Source organism: Myotis daubentonii, chromosome 5, assembly GCF_963259705.1.
Source record: "Myotis daubentonii chromosome 5, mMyoDau2.1, whole genome shotgun sequence".
NCBI lineage: Eukaryota > Metazoa > Chordata > Mammalia > Chiroptera > Vespertilionidae > Myotis > Myotis daubentonii.
In genome coordinates, this window is record NC_081844.1 from 82,496,057 (window position 1) to 82,518,453 (window position 22,397).

Here is a 22,397-nt window from a genome sequence, read left to right on the forward strand (position 1 = left end):
AAGATAGTGTAAGGAGCCTCTGGGACAGCTTCAAGCGTACCAACATCAGAATTATAGGGGTGCCAGAAGATGAGAGAGAGCAAGATATTGAAAACCTATTTGAAGAAATATTGACAGAAAACTTCCCCCACCTGGTGAAAGAAATAGGCTTACAGGTCCAGGAAGCGCAGAGAACCCCAAACAAAAGGAATCCAAAGAGGACCACACCAAGACACATCATCATTAAAATGCCAAGAGCAAAAGACAAAGAGAGAATCTTAAAAGCAGCAAGAGAAAGAAACTCAGTTACCTACAAGGGAATACCCATACGACTGTCAGCTGATTTCTCAACAGAAACTTTGCAGGCCAGAAGGGAATGGCAAGAAATATTCAAAGTGATGAATACCAAGAACCTACAACCAAGATTACTTTATCCAGCAAAGCTATCATTCAGAACTGAAGGTCAGATAAAGAGCTTCACAGATAAGGAAAAGCTAAAGGAGTTCATCACCACCAAACCAGTATTATATGAAATGCTGAAAGGTATCCTTTAAGAAGAGGAAGAAGAAGAAAAAGGTAAAGATACAAATTATGAACAACAAACATGCATCTATCAACAAGTGAATCTAAGAATCAAGTGAATAAATAATCTGGTGATCATAATAGAATCAGGGACATAGAAAGGGAATGGACTGACTATTCTTGGGGGCAAAGGGGTGTGGGAGATGCGGGAAGAGACTGGACAAAAATCGTGCACCTATGGATGAGGACAGTGGGTGGGGAGTGAGGGCGGAGGGTGGGGCGGGAACTGGGAGGAGGGGAGTTATGGGGGGAAAAAAGAGGAACAAATGTAATAATCTGAACAATAAAGATTTAATTAAAAAAAATATATATATATAGTAAGAATATTAGATGACATATATGAATATATTTTCATTAAATTTTAATAGGACATTTTGTCAAGAATTTAGTAACTTCAAAAGGATGCTACAATTTTATGAATTCAATTACTGCTAATCAAAGTTAACTTTTTTAGAAATTCTTGCTAAACCATATTATTTCTTTTCCACTCTGAACTCGACTACTTTTTTTAGTATAATATCTGGTATACTTGGACACTTAGGACAGAACCCCATATTCTAACAGTAAAAAAAAAAAAAAAGACAGTGGTATCATAAGATTATAAGGAGGCTGAAAATTTTCTATTGCCTAGTGATGAAGCCACATAAGATCTTAGCACAATCTACAATGCATAATACTTGATAAGGTGTACAAGGTGTTTGTTTTTTGTTTTGTTTTTTGCTGTGTTAATCCTCACCTGAGGATATTTTTCCGTTAATTTTTAGAGAGAGTGGAAGGGAGGGAGGGGGAGAGAGAAAGAAACAACCACATGACAGGGATCAAGCCTGCACTGGAGGTACATGCCCTTGACCAGAATTGAACCCGAGACCCTTCAGTCCACTGGCCGATGCTCTATCCACTGAGCAAAACCAGCTAGGGTGTGTTTTGTTTTATGCTAAGTATTAATACAAAAGAGTAGGAAGGTTTTTTTACTATTATTATTTTTGTTTGCTTGTTTTGTTAATCCTCACTCCAGAATACTTTTTCCAGGTTGCCTCCAGCACGTGGCCCAGGCTGGAATCAAACCTGTAACCCACATAACATACCCTTGACTGGGAATCAAACCTGAGACCCTTCAGTGGGCAGGACTGACACTCTAACCACTTAATAACACTGCCCAGGGCTAGAAAGTTTTTTTAAAAGTTAAAAGTTGCCCTGCTGTGGCTCAGTTGGTTGGAGTGTCCTTTCATAGGCCAAAAAGTGGCAGGTTCAAGGTTCAATTCCTGGTCAGGGCACAAACCCAGGTTTTGGGTTTGGGTTTCAATCCCTGATCAAGGCATGTACAGAAGGCAACCAACTGATCAATGTTTCTCTCTCACATCAATGTTTCCTCTCTCTCTCTCTTCCTCTCTCTAAAATAAATTTTTAAAAAGTTAAAAGTTTATTAAGTAAAAAGTCACAGTAAGCTAAGATTATTTATGCTTTTTAGCTTAATAATAACTTTATTGAATTTATCGGGGTGACATTGGTTAATAAAATTATATAGGTTTCAGGTGTACCATTCTATAATACATCTGTATATTGTACTGTATGCTCACCACCCCAAGTCAAGTCTCTTTCCATCACCATTTATCTCCCCTATGTCCTCTTCTACTTCCTCCCTACCCCCTTTCCTCTGGTAATCGCTATAATGTTTCTATCAGGTTTTTTGTTTGGTTGTTTGTTTTGCTTAATCCCTTCAGTTAATATTACTTATTTTTTTGTCTTTTTATTGTTATTATTAGTTAAGGTATTACAAATGAGTTAATATTACTTATTACTGAAGAAAGAAAACATTTTTTATAAATGTACTATAGCTTAAGAGTGCAGTATTTATAAAGTCTATAATCATGTACAGCAAGCATGTCAAACTCAAAGGCTAACACTGGCCAAATAAACAAGGTTTAAGTTTATGTGGGCCACAAGAAAACAAAAGCTTCAATTTTCTTAGAAATGTAGGTTTATTTCGATAGAGACATGCTGGATACAAAGGGCTGAAATAAATTAGTAATCATTAACATAAAATAATAAAACATTTTAATAAAAATTAATATTTTTTCTTGAACATTAACTTATCAGATACTGAATAACTGCACAAATTAATAAGCGTAATGCAAATAAACCTATTTTTCTTTTTTCAAAAATATATTTTATTGATTTTTTACAGAAAGGGAGAGGGATAGAGAGTTAGAAACATCGATGAGAGAGAAACATCAAACAGCCGCCTCCTGCACACCCCCTACTGGGGATGTGCCTGCAACCAAGGTACATGCCCTTGACTGGAATCGAACCTGGGACCCTTCAGTCCGCAGGCCAACGCTCTATCCACTGAGCCAAACTGGTCAGGGCTAAACCTATTTTTCTTGTCCTCTGAAAGTGAAATATTTCCTTATGCACACACCAAACAAGTCAGTCCTAGACTAATGACATCGCAATCGGCTGCTAAAATATTCGCTGCTAGTATTAGTGGAGAGAAATAGTGCGCCTGCACGTAAGGTGCATAAGGGAAATGAATGCAACACGGTTATAGTAATCAGTCATTAGCGAATGTTGTAGTTCATTATTAATAATTATGTATAACAGGATATTGTAAAAATTAAGTTACAAAATGTTTATTAAAATGTTTCTGACATACCATGATATTGGCTGGGCAGCAAAAATATTGTCTGTGGGCCGCATGCGGCCCATGGGCCGTGAGTTTGACATGCTCGATATACAGTAATGTCCTAGGCCAGTTCTACAAGCTTCATTTATGGTAAGTGTCCTATACAGGTGTATCATTTTTTATTTTTTATACCATATTTTTACTGTACCCTTTACAGCTGCCTGCAGTGTTCAGTTCAGTAACATACTGCACAGGCTTGTAGCCTAGGAGCAATAGGCTATACCACATACTGGTAGTCTAGGTATGTAGTAGGCTATGGCATCTAGGTTTGTGTAAGTACATTTCGATGATGTTTGCACAGTTCTCAGAATGTATCTCTGTTGTTCAGCAACACATGAGTGTATTCCCAGGGACATAAATTTCAGCATGACCAATAGCTAATTTTTATTATAAATTCTGAGTTAATAGAGTCCAAATGAATGAAATTTCCACTAGCTTTTTCATTATATTATATGTCTATACATATCATATACTATATTGAGAAAAAAATACAATCCATGGACAATCTCCTAGGCCAGGGAGAAAAATAATTACTAGAATCAAAGGTTGTTTCTAATATTTTTTAGGTAGAGAAGCTGAAATACACTGAAATCGATCTTCACCCTAAAGTAAAACCATAAAGAGGAACAGCAAAGGAGTTTCAGTTTTGATCTTGCCTCATTGGAACCATTAATAGCAAATAGTTTCATTCTTCTCAGATATTCCCCCTAACCACCACCCTTTTCCTCTCTATTTGCCTTCTCTTTCTTTTCCCCTTTTTATTTCCTCTAAATAGCATAATGACCAGAGAACATGACTGAATTAAATAATTTCTCTCAACTCTAGGTCAAGGTCATTCCTTCTTATTATCCCATCTATCTCTTCTGCTGGCTTCCCTTTACCTTCTAGAAAGTCTGCTTTTAGGTAGAGGGCTCCTGCTTCTTCTTGGACAGAGCAAAACAGAGCCATGGCTGCAATTTTCCTGAAATGTCATAAGGCCAGACTAGGGGAATCAGTGCCCTGAAGTCTTCTGTGTCTCTATCATGATGATATCAATGCATTCTGAGCACACTGGGAGGCAGCGCAATATAGTAGAACCAGCTTTGGAGTTAGAAAGACCTCAATGCAAATCAATTCTGACCACTACTTACTAGCTTTTTGACCAGAAAGTCAACAAATACTCTGAACATGTTTCCTCATCTGTGAAACAGAGATAATAATATCTACTTTAACAGGAAACATGAGTAAAGAATCTGCTACTTAGTAAGTACTTAACACATTTTGGTCCATTCCTCCCCTTTTCCACAATAATGATTCTTTTAGTAGAAAATAACTCTTTAAAATGTCACCTCTTTCTTTTTTTTTTTTTTTAAATATATTTTATTGATTTTTTACAGAGAGGAAGGGAGAGAGATAGAGAGTTAGAAACATCGATGAGAGAGAAACATCGATCAGCTGCCTCCTGCACATCTCCTACTGGGGATGTGCCCGCAACCCAGGTACATGCCCTTGACCGGAATCGAACCTGGGACCTTTCAGTCCGCAGGCCGACGCTCTATCCACTGAGCCAAACCGGTTTTGGCTGTCACCTCTTTCTTGATGCACCCATGTAAGGCCAATCCCTTGGGACTTTCCAAAGGACGCACTGACACGATAGTGGGATAAGGGAATATACTGCTTCCTGAATATATTTGTGTCTTAACAAGGACTTCCAAGATATAAATTTATGATGTGGCAAGGGCAGTGCTAGTGTTGATTTCTGTATTATGTTCTGGGAAATCTAAACATTCTCTGAGGCATCTTAAGAAGTTTCTGAAAGCATGATAATGGGAGACATGTTTCATTCCTGCCTGCTCTGTAGCCTACAGTCCCCACATTGACAATACACATATTAGTCATTAGCATTCAATTATACTATTTTACATAGAAAAAGCATACAGGGTTCTATGAAGATCACAAGTCTATAGATAAAGTCATTCCATATAGCATTTTCTTTGTCTTGAAATATTGTACATATGAAATACAAGATCTTTGACTGAGCAATTATATTCCTAGGAGTCTTTCCTAAAATATACTCACATGTGTATACAAATATGTATAAGAAACATAATTTTTGCAGCTTATTTGTACTAACAAAGACCAGAAACAACTGGTTAAGTATTATAAAGTAGTTTTCCTGACCGGTTTGGCTCAGTGGATAGAGCTTTGGCCTGCGGACTGAAGGGTCCTGGGTTCGATTCCGGTCAAGGGCATGTACCTAGGTTGCAGGCACATCCCCAGTAGGGGGTGTGCAGGAGGCAGCTAATCGATGTTTCTCTCTCATCGATGTTTCTAACTCTCTATCCCTCTCCCTTCCTCTCTGTAAAAAATCAATAAAAAATATATTTTAAAAAAAAGTAGTCATACAATGGGATACTATGAACGCATTAAATAATAAGCTCTTATTAATTAAATAGCAACCATATGCCCAAAATCTTATTAAGTGCTGAAGAAGAATAAAAAGTATAAGCCATGGTTCTTAACCTGGAGGAGCTTATGACCTGGTTGGAAAGGACCAAAGGTGCACAGATATCTCTGGCTTTAAATTGTCTTCTATGAGAGTTGAGTTTTTTATTTGTGTTCTTGAAAAATAATCTTCTAGTCTAGGAGTCAGCAAACTACAGCCCATGAGCCAAATACAACTCCCTGCCTATTTTTATAAATAAAATTTTACCCATCACAGCCATGCCCATATATTTACCTATTGTCAATGGCTACTTTCCTGATACATAGTTGAATAGTTGTAACAGAGACCATTTGGCCCACAAAGGCAAAAATATTCACTAACTGGCTCTTTTCTGAAAAAGTTTGTCAACTCATTTTAGGCCTTTAAAAAACACTTTAAAAAAGGTTTGCAATCAAGCGTGGTGGTTTTTAAATATGTCCATAAATTCTTTGATACACCTTCCCTTTAAATATGAAGCTTAATTCTCCTCTCTTTGAGTGTGTACTGAATTAAGTAACTTCTAACAAATAGAGTATGGTGTAAATAAAGATGTATGACTTCTGAGACCAGATCCTAAAAGATCCTAGCCTTCTCCTTGGTCTCTCTCAGATCTCTTGCTGGGAGAAGGCAATTGCTATGTTGTGAGGACACTCAGGTAGTCCTATGGCAAGGTCCATGTGGCAAGGAACTGAGACCTCCTGCCAAGAGCTAGCAAGGAACTAAAAGGCTTTCTACGAAGAGTCATGTGAACGAACCATCTTGGAAGGATGCTTCAGCTCTAGTTAAGCCAACATCTTGACTGCAATCTCATGGGAAAACCTAAGACTGAACTACCCAGTTAAACCACTCCTTAATTCTTGACCCACAGAAACTGTGAACAATAAATATCTGTTGTTTTCACCTGCTAAATTGTAGGGTAATTCATTACTCAGCAACAGACAACTGACCACAAAGCCAAAAGCTACAGCTGCTCTAGAGCAGTAGGTCCATAAAACATTTTCTTAAAGGACCAGACAGTCAATATTTTAGGCTTTTGGACCATATGGTCTCAACCCAACTCTGCTGTTGTAGCAGGAAAGCAGCCATGCACAACAGGTCAATAAAACTTCTTTACAAAACATGCAGCAGGACTGTAAGCCATAGTTTGCCAACCTCTGCTCTAGAGAAACTGATTTTAATGGTATTAAGCAATGATTAGAAAGGAGTGATAGATGCTGGGGGATTTCTTAGCTTAATTATGTAAAGCCAACTATTAAGGAAATCCCTAATTAGAAAAAGGTATGTGTAAAATACCCTTTTTGTCTTTCCCTGTAAGTTTTTGCTAAGAAGAGGAGAGAAATTAAATATTTGGAAGACTGACGGGACTTCTTCCCCTAATAAATCTAATAGAATGAGGACTGAGCCCCAACCAGATAAAAGAATGAGAAAACTGAAAATAGGAGGAAACTGCTCTTAGGGTCTTTTTTTAAAATAGATTTTTTTATTGATTTCAGCGAGGAGAGAGGGAGAGATAGAACATCAATGATGAGAATCACCGACCAGCTGCCTCCCTGCACTCACCCCGACTGGGGACTGAGCCTACAACCCAGGCATGTGCCCTTGACTGGAAATGAACCTGGGCCCTTCAGTCCACAGGCCTACACTCTATCCACTGAACCAAACCGGCTAGGGCTTAGGGGTTTTTTTACCAAACTGCTAAAACTTTTAGCATTAGTGCCAAAACTGATATTTTTAAACATGCAAAGCAAGCTTAAGAATGGAAGGAAAATAATCTCCCATTAACACCTGGGAATAGAACAAGGAATTAAAATGTAGTTGATCACTATTAGTAGAAATTATAAAGGGACCCAAGCTGTAAGTCTATTTCATAACATTTTGCTCTAAGTGTATCACGTTTTCTTTGTGGTCCTTAGAAGTTAGTAATTGTTCTCATCTATGAATTTACTAAACATATTGTTATGGAAAAAAAAAACAACCAAACTCATAACATGCTGTTAGAAGAAAGCCTGACTAGATCTTACCATTCTAGTCAGAAGTCAATATTTTTATTAGCAACTCCTCAAACTATAGACTTACCATGCAGCCATGTACTGATGTAAGAAATGCCTAAATCTATAGATAACTTTTATGAGTTTATTTGAGCCAATTTGATTACAATTTTCAGGAAGCAAAATCTTAAAAGAGTGAGAAAATGCTCCAAAAAATGCAGTTTTGCAGCTTATTTTATACAGTAAAATAAAAGGATAAGAAGTAAGAGCAGCGGTTCTCAATCTGTGGGTCGTGACCCCTTTGGGGGTCGAACAAGCCTTTCACAGGGGTCGCCTAAGACCATCGGAAAACACATATATAATTACATATTGTTTTTGTGATTAATCACTATGCTTTAATTATGTTCAATTTGTAACAATGAAAATACATCCTGAATATCAGATATTTACATTACGATTCATAACAGTAGCAAAATTACAGTTATGAAGTAGCAACGAAAATAATTTTATGGCCGAAACTGGTTTGGCTCAGTGGATAGAGTGTTGGCCTGCAGACTGAAAGGTCCCGGGTTCGATTCCGGTCAAGGGCATGTACCTGGGTTGCGGGCACTTCCCCAGTGAGGGATGTGCAGGAGGCAGCTGATCGATGTTTCTCTCTCATCGATATTTCTAACTCTCTATCTCTCTCCCTTCCTCTCTGTAAAAAATCAATAAAATATATTTTAAAAAAAAAAGAAAATAATGTTATGGTTGGGGGTTACCACAACATGAGGAACTGTATTAAAGGGCCGCGGCATTAGGAAGTTTGAGACCACTGAGTAAGAGTGTTACATGAAATCCATTGGTGATAGATTAAGGAGGCGGGAGAAAGTAAAAGAGGAGGGAATCTCTGGGATTGGATAAAAAGCAAAACAGAGAGACACATACTTCTTTCACATTGATGGGTACAGGATAGTTAACAATTAACATTTACAGCATATAGAGATGGTATGTGGAAAACAAGATAACAGTGAGGGGTTCTGTGGTTTGTACTCTGGTGCAATGGCTGTGCCCTGAGGGGTTTGGAAAAGAAGATTTCTCTGACATTTCAAAAATATGTTATCTTAGATGCAAAAGGCAATAAACAGGCTCACTTAAGTAAAGACTGACCTTTGTTAAGGAAGTTGCATGCCTAGGACATGCCTACCAATAATTTTTATGTTCAGACCACCCTATGAAGTTAGTTTCCGTCTCTGAGTTTGTAAGGCCCATCATGCAGGCCCCCTGTGAGCTTGTCAGGTTTAGTATGTGGCTCCTTTTTCATTCACATGTGCAACCTCAGACCTATTATAGTCATAGCTAATATTTACTGAATACCTACTAAACACCAGGCATATTATATGCATTATTTCATTTAATCCTCCTAGTTACCCTATGAGGTCAGTATTAGTATTATCCCAATATTAGGGATGAGAAAACAAGTGAAAAACACTATTACAAAACACAAGAGCAACAATCATTTGTTACTATCCAGTGGAATAGCACTGATAGGGGGAGGGGGGGAGGGGGCCTGAAATCAACACATAAGGAAAAAGCTAATCACAGACAAATTACTCTAAATATCCTTAAAACTTTTCATAAAGTACAGTTCTATAGACATAGCTTTGTAAGGAAACACCACATTCACATCTCCCTTCTGATGCTCTGGAATACATCCTCATTTTGGGGAATGGCTCAGATTTACCTTAAAATTTTAAATTTTTTCCTTTCTTTCTCTCCTTTCCACCCTCCCTCTCATTGTGTATAGTTGAATATATATTACTTAAAAATACTTCTGATGTTACTGTAATGCAAACCTAGGATAGAACAGAAACATTAAGGCAACCCAAAGTAAAGAACATTCATAAATCCTCTTTTACAAATACAGCACAGGCATAAGTAGCTCAGAGATAATTTTGGCATGTCTCTGTCATGGTATGTACACATTTTTCTAAGCGAGCCATCTCACCCTGTCCTGTGAGTGGTGGACATGATTCAAACATAAGAACCTCCATCACAAGAGGAGCAAATTTCTCTTTTTTCCTAGTTGTCTAAAGTCAGTACAAGAATTGAGGGGCTCTTGGAGATCACAGATGACAGATCTTGGCTAGCTGGGATCTAGAAATGTAGGAGATGTGAGACACAGCAACAAAAGGACAGGAAAGGAAAATTCAGAGTGCTCTGCCAGGGAACTGATTTCAGAGAAAGAAGTCAAAGAATGAAGGTGGAATGAGGAAAGCTCTCTGCAAAAGCCTGCATGTTCCCAGTTCTCGTTATAATAAGTCAAATTCAAGAAAGAGCTTGTTCACAAACAGAATCATCATAAGGTTATAAAAAAGGAAAAAAGGAGAGATTCAAACAGAGCCAGAACTAGGGTAAGATGAGTAACATACTCCCCATTGGGCACCAAATTTAATAGGTGCCCCAAACAAACAAAACAATCTCTCAGTAATCAAGAAAAATAATATTTTAATACAGTGGTTAAAAAAAAAAAAACTATAACCATCCACCTGCTTTGCAAATAAAGTTTTTCAATGGAATCAGGGTCAGGTTTCGGGTGAAGTGACTAAGGCAGGGTTGTACAAGTGCAGGACAGAATTCTGTATTTAAAATTTTGAAATTTTCATCATAGAATATTTTGCACTCATTTTTAATTTAAAAAATATTACATTAAAACATTATCTTGATTACTGAGTGTTTTGGCTCCCCTTAAGTTTTGTGTCTCACTCACTGTACCCTAGTCCTGGCCTGGGCTGAAAGAGAAGAGAGAAGGCAAGAAGAGATAGTCAGTGGTTTAAAGACTTATATGCAGGGATTTGGGGTCAAAACCTAAAGCAGAAAAGTTGGCAATTCCATTTTATCCTGCTCTATGCATTCTGTGCCCTGGGCGCCCTCATGCCAGTGAAGGCCGTTCTTTCATTGAGCGCCTTCCCTTGCCTTGGCAGCTGCACTCACTTTTATATGCAGGTTCTGGAATGCTGGGAGCTGTATGGCAGCCAACATCTCTCCTCTCCCTTCTCAAACATGACGTTCTCTGTAATTCAGTTACAGACACCTCTTCAGCCTTTTCACCCAGGGAGCCTGATCAAGGAACCTAAGAACTATAAGCCTCATTTGCCTTCTCTGGGTATGCAAGTGAATTTGCATATATCTTGTGTCCATTTGCATTCCCCTCACATGGGGTATTTAGAATAAAAACAACATTCATGAATCAAAATGAAGCTTGTTCCATTCTTTTTCTGTCAAAGTATGGTGTAAGTAAAAGGATACTGCAGTGTGAGAAACGAGCTGAAATTATATTTGCCAGGGTTATGTGTAGTTTTAAAGACAAGCCAATTTGGTGGCATTTACCACCACAAAAATTGGCATTTAATATTTAGAGGTTTAGCGTTGCAGAACATAATCACTCATGACTGAAAGAGCCAGCCCCTTCCTCTACTATTCCTGTAGAAATTTGAGCAAAGAGCTCCTGAAAGCTGAAATGGCCCTCTTTTCCTTCTTCAAGCCACCACTTAAAGGGTGGAAGTCTGATGGTTCCAGTTAACTGATTTCTCCATTTGAAGTGAAATGAATAAGTGGAAGAACCTATAAAAAGGGAGAAAAGGAAGGAGTGTTTCTCCTCATCCTCCCTCAGCCCCTTTGGGAGCTGAAAGAACTAAGAAAGGAAAGGAGTAGTCTGCTATGAACACTGCACAGAATTTCATCTAAAGAAACAAATAGCAGACAGTAGGCTGGCCCCAAACGAGATGCAATCCAAAATGATGGAAACTGATACTGTGAATAGCAAGGGCAAGTTCATTATAGAATTGCTTTAAAGAGTAGAACAGGTAAGTAAGAATATGTCAACATAACTCCAGCACTAAAACCAGAGGGTGTGTGAGACAGGGATTACTTTTGTATTATAATACAAGTGAAATTAATTCTTGTATTATTTTTCATATGAACAACTGTAAACCTACCTTTCCTCCACTCTGTATAACATACAATTTAGCATTTTATCCTTTTAAGGTGTACAATTCAATGGTATTAAGTACATTTTACAATGTTGTGCAACCATCACCACCATCTAGTTTCAGAACTGTTTCATCACCCCCCAAAAAATCCTTGTACCCATTAAGCAGTCATTTTCTATTCCCTCCTTTCCCTCTCCCCTGGCAACCATTAGTCTGCTTTCTGTTTATTAGGCTACAGAGACTGACTTACCTCAGTATCCAGATTTGCCTTTTCTAGATATTTCATATAAATAGAATCATATAATATTTGGGCTTTTATGCCTGGTTTCTTTCACTTAGCATAATGTTCTCAAGTTTCATCCATGTTGTAGCATGTACTAGGACTTCATTTCATGACTGAATAATATTCATCATATGGATTATCATATCACATTTTGTTTATCCATTCATCTTTTGGTGGATATTTGAGTTGTCTTCTATTTACATTTGTGTACAAGTTGTTGTTTAAATATCTGTTTTCAATTATTTTGGAAATACATCCAGGAGTAGAATTACCAGATCATATGTAATTCTATACTTAACTTATTCTTTTTTTAACCCTCACCTGTGGATATTTTTTCCGCTGGTTTTAGAGAGAGTGGAAGGGAGGGAGAGAGGGGAAAGAGAAAGAGAGAGACATCAATGTGAGAGCAACCCATGAATTGGTTGCCTCCCACACATGCCCCAACCAGGGACATGGATCAAAACCTGCAACCCAGGTATGTGCCCTTGATGGGGAATTGAACCTGAGACCCTTTGGTCTGAGGCCTGATGCTCTAACCACTGAAAAAAATTGCAAGGGCTAGATTTAACTTCTTGAGGAACTGCCAAACAGTTTTCCACAAGGGGCTCACCTAGTTACATTCCTATCAGTAATATATGACAGTTCCAATATCTCCACATCCTCACCAACACTTTAATGGACATGATCAGTAAGTGGAACTTGACTTGAGAGGAACCTTAGCCTCAACTATTGGAGAAAAATATGAACTGAAATAATCCTGGTTCTTTAAATTAGAGCAAATTCATCTCTCTTCTGCTAAGCAAGATAAATTTAGGTTGCCTTGAGGGGGGAAAAGATGCTCCTTTGTTTCAATCCAAAGCAGATAAAAGAACAAAATCCAGTAAAGGTACCACAATTAAAGAAAATCTACTGAGGAAATAGTAACTAAAATACTAGCAAATAAAATTCAGCAGCATCTTAAAAGAATTAAACACCAGACTAAGTGGAATCACATTAGGAATGCAAGGATAGTTCAACATCAGAAAATTTATTGCAATAACTAACCATTTAAAAATTCAAAAGAGAAAAGCATATATGATCACCCCTTTATTGACAGACTCCTTCAGCCAACAAATGTATGCTATGCTAGATTCTGGGGATATGGCAGGCAACAAAAATTGAAAAAATCTCTCCCCTAGAGAGCTTACATTTTAGTCAAGGTTGATATGTAATAAATAATTAAGCAAATAAATATATAATATCTGAAAAATATAATATGCTGTGAAAAAATAAAGGGAGATAAGAATTATAAGGATAGAAAAGTAATATAATCTAATCTCTATTATAAAAAGACTACAGGCCCAGTGCATGAAAATTCATGCACTGGAAGGGGAGTCCCTCAGCCTGGCCTACCCCCTCTCACAGTCTGGGAGCTCTCAGGGGTGGGAGGCGGCCTGGCAATCAGGGGAAGGCGACGCCCCATCACATCTCTGCTGCTGCCACTGCTGGCAGTGCAAGCCTTGGCCGGCCCTGGTTACCTGAGCCTCGGACAGCCCTGGTTACCTGAGCCTCGGCCGGCCCTGGGCAGCTGGGGGACTGAGGGGATTGAGGGTCTCCGGAAGCAGGCAGGAATGGGCCCGGCCTGGCCACACACCTGCTGCTCCGGCGGGGCTGAGGGGACTGGGCACTGCCATCTTGTGGCTGTGGGCACCACCATCTTTGAGGGTGTGGTAGTCAATTAGCATATTCCCTCCTTATTGGCTGTGGGTGTTGCTATCTTTGAGGATGGGGCAGTCAATTAGCATATTCCCTCCTTATTGGCTGTGGGCACCACCATCTTTGCGATGGTGTGAGAGTCAATTAGCATATTCCCTCTTTATTAGATAGGATTCTTCTGACTACTAAGTTGACAGCTTTAGAGACAGGAAAATGCTATAATAGTTTAAGTATGGAAAGATGGTGGCTAGCACCAGGATGGTAGTAAGTGAAGGTGGGGAAAGGTGGTTATATTCTGGATGTGTTATGAATCTATTATACCATGGCTTTTTTAAAAATTAAAGTAGAGAAAATTATATTTTCTCTATATTAGTTCAGGTTTTCAAAGAAAGATCCTCTTATTTCTTGCCTGGAGATAAAACAACCTGGTTGCTAGCTTTCTAAAGCTGGGTAGGGAAAAGAGTAGAATGTCCTGTTTAGAATACAGACTTTCATGTTTTTATCCCATGCATTTGTTTTCTTTCTTTTTTTAAAGTTATACAAGGATTTTCATTTTTTAAATTTTTTTTAATATTTGGGTTTGACAGTGCATGTCTTATTTTTTTTTAATATATATTTTATTGATTTTTTTACAGAGAGGAGGGGAGAGGGATAGAGAGTTAGAAACATCAATGAGAGAGAAACATCGATCAGCTGCCTTCTGCACACCCCCTACTGGGGATGTGCCCGCAACCAAGGTACATGCCCTTGACTGGAATCGAACCTGGGACCCTTCAGTCCGCAGGCTGACGCTCTATCCACTGAGCCAAACCGGTCAGGGCAAGGATTTTTGTTGTTGTTGTTATTTTTTTAATCCTCACCCAAGGACATACTCTTATTGATTTGAGAGAGACAGAGAAAGGAAGGAGAAGGATAGAGAGAGAAACATCAATGTGAACGTGAAACATCAATCAGTTGTCTCCTACATGCACCCCAAATGCAGATCAAACCTGCAACCTGGGTATGTGCCCTGACTGGGAATTGAACCTGTGACCTTTTGGTGTATTGGAGGATGCTCCAACCAAGTGAGCCACACTGGCCAGGGCCCATACATTTGTTTTCATACTCATTCCCCAGAGCTTGATGTAACCAAGTCCAAAGGTTCTCTAGTTCAATTTCTCCAAAGAAGCTACCTTCCATCTCCTGTATGTTGAAGCAGAAGAAAGCATCTGACTACTTATGGTGGCTGTAGAGGGTGAGCATCTGGGTTCTACATGATCCTTGTAAGAACTTTTAAATAATCCACACCCTTCAACCCATTCCTTCCCTGCATATATTCTTTACCCCTCCAATTCTTTGGCTCTCTGAGGGTCCATTGCTGCAGTATCTAGGTTTTGCCTTTCTCTAACCTAAGTCATTTGTCATTTCTCCATCACTTTTTTTTAGCCTCTCACCTGAGGCTATTTTTCCATTGATTTTTAGAGAGAGTGGAAGAAAGAGGAAAAGACAAGAGAGAAATATTGATGTGAGAGAAACCAGTGATTTCTCTCACATGCACCCTGACTGGGGCCCAGGCTAGGGAGGAGCCTGCAACTGAGGTATATGCCCTTGACCAGAATCGAACCCAGGACCCTTCGACCCACAGGCCGACGCTCTATCCACTGAGCAAAACCAGCTAGGGCATCTCCATCCACTTTTAACTTTCATATTTGATGCCTTGGGATTAAAGATGTTTCCTCACACCATTGAATATGGTGTTCGTGTTTTTATTTCTTGCTCTCTTACAAATGCCTTTAAACATATTAATTATGCCTAATATGACTAATAATAGGAAAGTGCAAATTAAACCTTCAATAAGACACCATTTTCCACCTATAGGACTAGCAAAGATCATTGAAAAGGTTATTTGGCAGGCTTCAGTTCTTCTTTGACTGTTAGCTGGAAACCTCAGTTCCTCACAACATAAGTCTTTCCATAGTTAGGTTGTCTGAGTGTCCTCAAGACATGGCAGCTGACTTCCTTCAGAACAAGTGATGGAAGAGAGAGAAAGTCCAAGAAGGAAGCCACAGTCTTTTTTTAAACAGCCTTATTGATATATAATTTATAAACTATACAGTTTCCTCATTCAAAGTGTACAATTCAATGGCTTTATTTACAGAGTTTTGCAACCATCACCACAATCAGTGGTGAATCGTAGAACATTTTTATTATTTCCAAAGTAATCCTGAACTAAGCCATGACATCCCAAACCCCCACCTCACCACCACCCCTTCCTTACATATAAAACTATATAATAACTGGTCTTTGTGACTGGCTTCTTTCACTTAGCATGTTTTTAAGATCAACCATGTTAGAGCATGTATCAGTATTTCATTTCTTTTCATTAAGTGGTCTCTTTTTGTCCAATAGCTTTTAGTGAAATTCCCTCTTATTTCTACTTATAGATCTAGGTTTTTCTCTCACTGTTTCTAGATCCAAGAAAGACCTGGATCTTCTTGGCATGGAATTTGGGTTAGCATTTTCCAACCTCAGAAACAATTCCCTTTAGAACTAGTTGAGGTTCCAATTTTGCCTGTGGACCCTGTGTCCTTGTAGTCTTTCATAATCTAATCTTGCAAGTGACATACCATTACATCTGCCATATTCTATTGGTCAAAGAGACCAATCTTCATACAATGTGGGAGAGGACTATAATAGTGTGTAAATACCAGAAGTCAGGAATCACTGAGGGCCTTCATGGTGGCTGCCTACTACAGTGAGAATGTTGTCATGTTGCAATCCATGTGAGAAGTAAAGGCTTAACCTCTAAGTTTGCCCCATCTTATAGATTACCACTTACAAACAACAAAAAAGCTCACTTACTCTGCATGATAGAAAGAAAAAGCCCCCACTTGGAGGAAGCTATCCAGGAGTCAGTGTCCCTTCAGCAGCTCCTTGATCAATATAGTGGTGAATATCTGGAATGAGGAAATGAGGATTAACACCTGGCTTGAAAAGAGAACAGAGAAAGAAACCAAACACTGATAACAACTTTACTAAACACAGTTTTAGCTATATAAGTAAAGTTGAAAAACACTTACCTGGAATAAATGTATTCACCCTGAAATCCAACAATAGCTATAGACCATAGAGAAGCAAGTAAACTGCAGGTTTCTTATGGTTTGGTCATAAATATTCACTCAATCATTTTGTCATTCAACATATGTTGATGATAAATAAGGGACTTTTACACTCAATTCATATTTTCTGAGTTCCCCTTTGGGATATGAAACTATACTTAACAATATAATAAGGAAACGTAAAGCAAACACACAGCCCCTTCCTTCAAAAACCTTTCATTCAAAATCAAGAAAAACTAGATAAATGACACACATATTTGTTTTTAAAGACAACAAACACAAGGTCCTTAAAAGTTTTTCTTCAAAATATACATATATTGCCATTTATCTTGGATTCTCTTTTTCTATCTCCATGTGTTTTTAGTTATTGATGAAAACTGTTATATACAAGATGGCTTTTTCAATAAAAAAAAAAAACCCACATGTTTTAGGGCACAGTGTAGCTATACCATCTGTTTGGGCTTATTTTCTTGGTTAATGTGTGTGTCAATTCAGTGGATAACTAGTAAGATGAACATTTGGAGTTCTGAAATTTCTTTGAGAGACTAATTTGTGTTAGATGGTATAACCATGTTAAAAGACGGTAAGTTGAATCTCTTTGGTACAATTAAAACACAAGGAATTATATAAAGATAGCTTTTTACTAAGCTTGGTTCAATAGAAATATTCCAGATCAACAGATTGAAGGAGCTTTTTATTTAAAACTAGAGGACCGGTGCACCGATTCATGCACTGGTGGGGTCCCTTGGCCTGCCGGTTTTAGCCCGATCCCCACAGCCCAGGCTGAGGGACCCCACGGGTGCACAAATGAGTGCACCAAGCTGGTTTTGGCCTGATCCCTGCAGGCCAGGCCAAGGGACCCCACCAGTGCATAAATCCATACACCAAGCCTCTAGTATGCATATAAAATCTTTGGTTAATCTCTTCCCGCCCTACCCCCATCCCCTTCCCTCTGAGATTCATCAGTCTGTTTCATGTTTCCATGCCTGTGCATTGAGTGTCTGCCCTCTGGTGGTCATTGCGCATCTTAGCTACCTGTTGAATGGTCAGACGGTCGCTTAGGCTTTTATATATAGACTAGAGGCACGATGCACAAAATTCATGCAAGAATAAGCCTTCCTTCGCCCAGCTGCCAGCACCAGCTTCTTCTGGCACCCGGGGCCTGGGCTTCCCTCCAGCTGCCAGCAGGCACCCAGGACCCGGGCCTCCCTCGCAGCCCTGGCTTCATCCGAAAGGTTGTCCAGAAGGATATCCAGAAGGACATCCAGTTTAATTAGCATATTATTGCTTTTATTATTATAGATAGTTTTACAGATAGGTATAAACTCAAGACAGATTAATTTATGATGGGTCAATAACAAAGAATATAATTTAACACATTTCCATTTCTGTAAAGTAGTAACAAGAAATTTTAGACTGTGTATAATTTGGTATTTATGTAAGATCAACTTAAAAGCAACATTCAAACAACCTAGTTAGCAGCCTCCACCCTCTCTCAGCTTTTATACCTTTAGCAGAAACTATCACACAAATAAATGGCTTTCTCGCAACAGAATCCCAAGCATAGTAATGTCAGATCAGGCTGCAAACTCTTTTTTTTTTTTTAAGATTGGGCATATTTATTTAGTTTTTATTTTTTGTTAATCCTCAGTTAAGGTTATTTTTCCCCATTGATTTTTAGAGAGAGCATGGAAGGGAGTGGGAGAGAAACATCAGTGTGAGAGAGACACATCAACTGACTGCCTTCCGCACATGCCCCGACCAGGCCCAGGGATTGAGCCTACAACTGAGGTACATGCCCTTGACTGGAATCAAATCTATGATCCTCAGTCTATGGGCCAACACTCTATCCCAGTGATGGCGAACCTATGACACGTGTGTCAGAGGTGACACGCGAACTCACTTTTTTGGTTGATTTTTCTTTGTTAAATGGCATTTAAATATATAAAATAAATATCAAAAATATAAATCTTTGTTTTACTATGGTTGCAAATATCAAAAAATTTCTATATGTGACACAGCACCAGAGTTAAGTTAGGGTTTTTCAAAATGCTGACACGCCGAGCTCAAAAGGTTCACCATCACTGCTCTATCCACTGAGTCAAACTGGCCAGGGCTTATTTTTTATCCTCACCTGAAGATATTTTTCCATTGACTTTTAGAGAGAGTAGGAGGGAAGGGGGAGGGGTGGGGGTGGGGGGAGACAGAGATACAGAAAGAGAGAAACTCAGCGATTGATTGCCTCCTGTGTGCGCCCAACCAGACTGGGAAACCTGCAACCCAGGTTTGTGCCCTTGACCAAGAATCCAACCCAAGACCCTTTGGTCTGCAGGCCAACATTCTAACCACTGAGAAAACTGGCCAGGGCAGGCTGCAAACTCTTAATATCAAAAGGAAGAGGAAGTTTTAAAAAGCTTTAGGTAAGAATGGTTTTCATTCTATAAAAAAGAAATAAGTATACACCATTTTACCCCCAGTAAACTAGGAAAAATTAAGTGTAAAAATACCAAATACTGAGGAATAAGTAGAATTCTTATAAACTGTGGGAGAGTGATAAACAATTTCACATTCGTTATCTCACAGTTAAATATTTATAAACTCCATAAACCAGCACCCCTACTTCTAGGTATATAACAAAAGAAACACTTGCATATGTGACCAGGAGGCATGCATAAGAATTTTTAATGCATCAATGTTTATAAATTTTTGTAAGGCTAGAAACAACCCAACTTGTACCAGCAGGAGAATAAATTGTAGTATCTTAACACAGTGGAATGTTATAGTATTGAAAATGAACAATCAGCTTGGCTGGTGTGGCTAAGTGGTTCTGCATCAACCTATGATTCCAGGTCAGGGCACATGCCTGGATTGTGGGCGCCACTCCCGGGGGAGGCAGGAGGCAGCTGATCAATGATTCTCTCTCATCATTGATGTTTCTATCTCTCTCTCCCTTTCCCTTCCTCTCTGAAATTGATAAAAATATATGTTAAAAAAAACAATATGGACAACCATTCTATACAACAACATGAATGAATTTAGAAACATAGTGCTAATAGGGTAAATCCCAAAAAACTATATATTGGATGATATCATTTTTATAAAGCTCAAAAATACACAAATTAAACAACATATTAGCATATATACATTTGTCATAAACCTAAACTTTAAAAAAGGAAACATCAATGGAATGAGAAGGACAAAATGTAGAATACTGGTAACCTCTGAGGACAGGGGAAGAGATAGAGGAGGAACACAAAAGTAGATACAAGTTACTGAGAAATGTTCTAGCACTCAAGTTGGGTATTTCATTATATTATTAATCTTATGTGTTACATATATCTTTTATATATATTAAAAATAAAATTTAGCCGAAACCGGTTTGGCTCAGTGGATAGAGCATCAGCCTGCGGACTGAAGGGTCCCGGGTTCGATTCCGGTCAAGGGCATGTACCTGGGTTGCGGGCACTTCCCCAGTGGGGGATGTGCAGGAGGCAGCTGATCAATGTTTCTCTCTCATCGATGTTTCTAACTCTCTATTTCTCTCCCTTCCTCTCTGTAAAAAATCAATAAAATATATTTTAAAAAAAAAAATTTTTAGCCGAAACCGGTTTGGCTCAGTGGATAGAGCATCGGCCTGCGGACTGAAAGGTCCCGGGTTCGATTCCGGTCAAGGGCATGTACCTGGGTTGCGTGCACATCTCCAGTGAGAGATGTGCAGGAGGCAGCTGATCAATGTTTCTCTCTCATCGATGTTTCTAACTCTCTATTTCTCTCCCTTCCTCTCTGTAAAAAATCAATAAAATATATTTTTTAAAAAATAAATAAATAAAATTTAGAAATATTGGCATAATTCATTCTCCTTTCTTCCAAGTGAGAAGAGCTGATTTTTATTCTGCATGTAAAGAAAGTGAGGGTAGTATGGCTCTATCTCCAAATAAAGAATGAAACAGTTCTTCAAGATAGAACCCCTCTCAAAGCTGATAGATTTTAAAGAGAATAATCAGTTTATCTGAAATCAAGAGAATATAAGCAAAATTAAATTCAGGTGAATTAAATGGGATTTTTTTCCTAACATATGAACGGAGTATGTGGTAAACTGAACTTCCTACCTCCCAAAAAAGTATGATGATCCAGGATGGGATCTCAGCATCACCAGCTGAAGTTAAAATGTCCAGAGATAATTGGGGAAAGAGAATTTTCAGGAAAACTGGAAGCTCAGATTAGAATACCCAGCATAAAATGAGCAAAAAATACAAAAGCTAAAGAAATGAATTCATTTGTTTAAAAAAAACACCACAAAACCCTTTCTTTAGCATAGATTTGCAGCAGGGAGGAAGAAAGGGACTGGAGTAATAGAGAAAATTGAGACAGTCCCTGTCCTCAAGGAACTCATACCCTAGTAATCACACAACAAAAGCTTTCAATGTGTAAATGGAAAACTTACTATACAGAACCAATAAAAAAAGTGTTCAGACAGAGAAAGAGTAAAATGGTACAACAATGAGAAAAGAAAAGAAAACTTGGAGGTTTTCAAAGCAATTTCGTTGATTAATCTAATGAGTAAGAGGACAGTTTTAATCTTAGGCCAAAACTGTTGAGCCTGAAATCTGGAGAGAGAGGGGGGGGGGGGGGAGAGAGAGAGAGAGAGAGAGGAAAGGTTAGTGTCCCAGCAGGTGGGAATTCACATTATTTATGGAGTGCTATGTGCCAGATCCTCTTCTAAATGCTTTTTATGAATTAACTAATTTAATCCTCATAATATATCTATGTAAAAGTTGGTATTATTATCCTCATCGGATAAATGAGGAAACTGGGGCCTGTAGAGGTTAATTTGCCCAAGGTCACATAGTTAGAAATTTAAGAGCAGAGTTTTGAACATTGGAGATTGGATTACCCAGCCCAGTTCTTGACTACCACAGGAGGGATTTCTTGTGCCGCTCCAGCATGGCCAAGGGTGTGAACCTGAGGAGGGGCAGTGAAATACTGAAGAAAAGACAGACAAGAGAATACAGCTGGGGCTCGGTGGATCTCCTGTGCCTGGATGAGGACACAAAAGACCCAGCCTGCAAGCCAATGCTTTATTTTACAGTCTGATTAAAACAAGGGTAGATTAACATGTATACAAATGTTCTTATTTTGGCAACACTTGCTGCACCTCCCACAGCCCATTAGCTACTTAGGAAGGAAATAGGGAGGGCTACAAGGTCAGACTTAATTATGCTAACAGAGCTCTGCCCTCCAGGCTGGGACTTGTTTGTGGCCCTGCCACAGGTCAGCCGGATGCTTGACCCTAGAGCCACTCCCTACAATTTCTTTTTTTCTTTTTTGATGGGGGAAAAATACTTTAAGGTGTGCATTAAACCCTTTTTTTAAAAAAAAAAAATTTTTTTGTTGATTTTTAGAAAGAGAGGAAGGGAGAGGGATAGAGAGGTAGAGAAAATTTTATGAGAGAGAAACATCATTGATCAATCAGCTGCCTCCTGCATGCACCGCCCCCCCACCCCACCCCTGGGGATCCAGCTGGAAATCCGGGGCTTGTGCCCTGACTGGGAATCCAACCAGTGATCTCTTGGTTCAAGGGTTGAAGCTCAACCACTGGACCACACTGGCCAGACAAGGAGGATTTCTTAAATAAAGGTTGGGAAAAAACAGAA

At 38.8% G+C, this 22,397-nt stretch overlaps 1 protein-coding gene across 3 annotated transcripts in view; it reads right to left on the reverse strand.

The window, feature by feature from the left end:
* The window catches only part of NRG2 (neuregulin 2), a 257,953-nt gene that overhangs the window by 222,915 nt on the left and 12,641 nt on the right, over positions 1–22,397 (reverse strand). For all 3 annotated transcript variants that reach the window (XM_059698576.1, XM_059698577.1, XM_059698575.1), the window contains one exon: positions 16,487–16,581. The gene's annotated coding sequence lies outside the window, so the exon portion shown is untranslated. The remainder of the gene's footprint in view (positions 1–16,486; positions 16,582–22,397) is intronic.